This window comes from Apis dorsata, unplaced genomic scaffold, assembly GCF_000469605.1.
Source record: "Apis dorsata unplaced genomic scaffold, Apis dorsata 1.3 scaffold_191, whole genome shotgun sequence".
NCBI lineage: Eukaryota > Metazoa > Arthropoda > Insecta > Hymenoptera > Apidae > Apis > Apis dorsata.
Genome location: NW_006263476.1, coordinates 14,074 through 18,499, shown reverse-complemented (window position 1 = coordinate 18,499; position 4,426 = coordinate 14,074). Strand labels below are relative to the sequence as shown.

The following is a 4,426-nucleotide window of genomic DNA, read 5'->3' as shown; positions in this document are numbered from 1 at the left end:
CGCGCGTATCTAATTTGTGCAGGAGCCGTCGTAGCTGTCGTCGTTGTCGTCGTCGTCGTCGAGCCAGAAATTTCCCCTATCCTCATTCTCTCGAACCCTCTTTTGCCCGGCCGGGATCCCGTCCGATCCAAGATGACGCGCCCGCCGTTACTTTTTTTCATTATTTTCGCGTGTCTGCGTATCGGTGATAACGCGATGAGTTCTCGAGAGTTCTCTTATTGTGCGTTGCGTCGAAAGTATAAAAAAAAAAAAAGAAAGAAAAGAAAAACCTTTCTTTTTCTCTCTTTATTCATTCATTTATTTTGTTCGTTAGATCGTGCCTCGAAGGACGAGAATGAGATTCGTCAAATTTCATTTCTTCTTATGGAATATTTAATCGAATGATGGGGGGAAGGGGAGGGGGACAAACAAAAAAAGTTTTGAATCGAGGCATCCGTACGATGAAATCCGTAACCGATCCATAGCCGATTTCGCGGACGATAAACGAATCGATGTCTCGTTTTCTTCATCGAGTCGTGGCAAAATAAAAAAAAAAAAAAAAAAAAAAAAAAAAGAGAAGAAAACGTTCGCGGGAACGAGTGGATCGACGACGACGAGCGGATCGGCTCCTGGGTCTAGAGAACGCGTTCGCAAAATCGTCGCGACGTATACAACTTTTTTCTTTTTTTTTTTTTCTTTTTTTAATAACCGTAAATTTTAATTTTAACGACAATCATAATTTTTACGCACGTTTTACAATCATCCGTACGATAAATATTCATTTTTCACATCTAACGATAAATCTTTCGATAAAGGGGATATATCGGGAGAGTAATAGTAGTAATAGTAGTAGTAGTAGTAGTAGTAGTAGTAGTAGTAGTAGTAGTAGTACTCTTTTGTTACCCAGAGTGAACTGGATTTTGCAGGGGGTTGGAAACGGTGAAGAGGATTCGATTAAAGTATGGGTAAGGGTTAGGAGGGAGCAGGTGGGACAGAAGTAAAGTTGGGGGCAAGGCAAGAGGGACGAGGGGAAGGGGATAGATGGAGGAAAAGGAGGGAAAAGAGGGGAGGGGGAGGGGGACCTTAAAGGCGAAGGGGAAGAGAAACGAGGAAAAAGCAGGCGATAGATTGGGAAACGAGTGTCGAGAAAAATATCCTTCCCTTTCTTTTGGTGTAGTGCTTGGCAAATGTTTTAGAAAAAAAAAAAAAAAAAAAGGACCCCTTTTTTTTTTTTTTTTTTTTTGTTCCTTTCGAGGGATCGTGTAAGGTTAAGATCACACCGAACAATTTACACTTTGACGCGAAGCGGATAAGTCGGCTGGCTGTGTGATTAAAAAGGGGGGGGGGGGGGGTTGGTGTGTTGGTTGGAGTACAGGGATAGAAGGAAGGTTTTAATTTTACGTTTACACACAATCATGATTAGTGCTTTGCTTTTCGCTTGTGTTTTTCTGCTGTTCAGCTTCGTATATATATTTTTTTTGTTTTTTCTTTTTCTTCAGTTTCTTTAACCCTAAGGAGACCTTAACAGTTTACACTCAATAACTTGATTTTTTTTTTTTTTTCCTATTTTATTTTCCGACGCGCTTCTCTGCGTGGGTGCGTTTCACCCCTTTTAATTTTTTTATATTTTATTTTTCTCTTCCCTTCAAAGTTACTCCTTAATTCACGGTTTTTTTTTTTTTGCCTTTAAGTTTAGGGGGGGGGGGGCGGGGATAAATTTTTCGTTAAGTTTAGTTCCAAAAAACACCGAGAGAATAGCCTTGCTTACACGATTTACTTTTTTTTTTTTTTTTATTCCGTAAGGCAATAATTTTTTTTGCGTTTAAGTAAGGAATTTTTGCATTTTTTTTTTTTTTTTTTAAAACACCGAACATACATGCCTTATACTTTATGTACAGCCTAGAGTCTTTCAGTCGTTACTTTACTTAAAGAGAGTCGTATGAGATGAGTGCGTGAATTTATCCTTTCGTTTCCTCTGTCCTCGTCCTTTTTAGAATCAGAACTCTGTGAATAATGATCTCCTTCCTCGACACGCGAGAAAGACGGAAAATCATGGCCCGCGATCTACATTATATATCGACGCGTTGTGAACGCGTCACACTAAATTTCCTCGCGTATACGTCCCTACACGTCCCTACGCGTGTTCGTGTTGCTAAACGAGTCATTCTGCGAATTCGCTGCTTTCGTTCGATTTCGTCTTGGTCCAAACGTCCTGCTCGGCTAACTACAACTAGCGAAACGACGAAATCACCACTATTTTTCTTTTTTTTTTTTTTTCTCCTTCTTCTTCTTCTTCTTCTTCTTTTCCTTTCCTCCATTTATTCAACGTGTTCAATATCTATATAATATTATTAGTTCAAGGTTCTCCTGTCGAACGGAATTTCTAATATGAAATACGAGAAGATACCTCGAGTAGTCGCGCGCACGACGCTCATGGATTACTCTGTGAAAAAATTAGTGAAAAGAGGAGGGACTGGCGTTCTTCTCGTGTCGTGTCTCTCGTCGCGGCCGAAAAAACAATCGCGACGATTTCTCTTCCCTACTACTCGAACCTATCACGCGACTGATCCTTTAGCAAATTAACGCTCTAAACTCGTTCCCCTAAAGTCGTTCGTGTCTCTCGCTAACGTCCTCGTCCTCGTCCTGGTCCTCGTTATCGTTCGTCTCATCTTTCGTCGTTGTCGAAACGATCGATAAGAAGCTTTTAAAAAATCGTTTGATTTCCCCCAAAAAAAAAAAAAAAAAAAAAAAAAAAGAGTACCGGCGAACACGCTAATGTAGTAGAACACTCGAATTTCTTTTGAAAATTGAAACTTTCTAAATATTTTCCTAAAAGTGACGATGATGTGACGTCGATCATTTCGACGGTTGTTTTCGAATTCCATCTAATTTCGTCTCTAAATTTCGTTTTACAGTCGATGCTAAAAAATCGAAAGGATCGGTGGAATGGAAAAAATTCGCATTCGTCGCGATGCGAAATTCGTAGAGTTCGTAGAAAAATTCAGACGAGAAGAAATCCTATCGTTCGATCGTTCGAAACGTTTGCTTCCCCTTTTTTTTCTTTTTTTTCTTCTTTTTTTGATTTCTCTCCCCGATTTACGTCATTTACGTTTCTAACTAATCGACCACCACGCTTTTTTTTTCTTTTTTGATCGATTCAGAAGAAAAAGGGAAAGAACACCGATCCTTCTAGAAAAACGAGAGTGGAATGTTTTTCNTTTTTTTTTTTTTTTTCTTTTTTTCTTCTTCACAAGTGAAAAAATTCTACGAACACCGCCGTTACAGCTGCTTCTCTTCCTCTACGCGATAGAAAATTTGCATTTGTATCAAAATGTAGGCGTTGTCGCGCGTAAGAAAAATTTTTCCTTTCCCTCTTTTCTTTTTTTTTTTCCACACTTCTTTCTCGCATTTCGGCATAAAGAGCGACCGAGTGAAGAACAAGCCCGCGCCTATACACGTAGCGATATACTTTCCCTCCAAATCCCTTATATACATCTACGCGTTTCTCATTTTCTTCCTTTCTTTTTTTTTCTTTTCGTGTGTGTGTGTATGTATGTGTATGTGTGGATTCCTCGATCGGTCCATCGCGGTAACAGAACGATTTTCGCCGATGAAAATTCTCCTCTCCCCCCTTCTTTTTTCTTTCTTTCTTTCTTTCTTTCTTTCTTTCTTTCTTTCTTTCTGGAAATCGAAGAACTTGTTTCCAAGAAACAATCGTCCTCGAATCGATTCTAAACGACGCCTAATCGATGAAGATCGCCCTAATCACGTGACCTTTCCGATCAACTCTTTATCGTCTCCCTTTTTCACTTTTTCTCTTTTTCGAGCTACCAAAAGCTTGAGAGAGGGGGGGGGGGTTGAGGGGTAAACGCGTTTCTACCGAACGCCAGCCTCGAAATAATCGAGATTAGAGAAATATTGTCGCCTTGTGAAAAAACGTCATCTATACGCGCGCCAACAAAAGTCTTGGCTCGTTCTCGTTTCGCATACGTTCGTTAATGACCAAAAATATATGTATATATATATATATGTATATATAATATATCATTCCTTATATAATTATGTTGCTCCTTACGAGTTAAGTAATGTTAGTTAGTAGGTAATAAGTTTTTTTTTTTTTGCATTAGGTAGTTTTACATCGATAAAGGAAAAAAATACGTTGTTGTTGTTGTTGTTGTTGTTGTTGTTGCGTCGGCATTATTATTTTGTTAAATAATTTGTTCGTGTTCTCACCTCGACCGTCTTTTTCTTTTTTTTTTTTTTTGTTTTTTGTTTTCAAAAGTCCCGTGTCTGTCGCATCGGCCATACGTTCGATTCGCGCGCGATTTGTCTCGGCCGGATAAACAACCCTTGCAGAATTTTTTTATCGCGCGCTCCTGTGTCCTATCTCCTTTCCTTTTTTTTCTTCTTTTTCCTCTCTCTTTTTTTTTCTTTTTTTTCCCTCTCA

The 4,426-nt window shown here is 39.1% G+C and overlaps 1 long non-coding RNA gene across 1 annotated transcript; it reads left to right on the top strand.

Annotated features, from left to right (window-relative positions):
- The first annotated feature begins 420 nt into the window (after positions 1-420).
- On the top strand, positions 421-994 carry LOC116185471. Its single transcript, XR_004150321.1, has 2 exons — positions 421-810; positions 866-994. It is a non-coding gene; the product is annotated as an uncharacterized LOC116185471 (long non-coding RNA).
- The last annotated feature ends 3,432 nt before the right edge of the window (positions 995-4,426 follow it).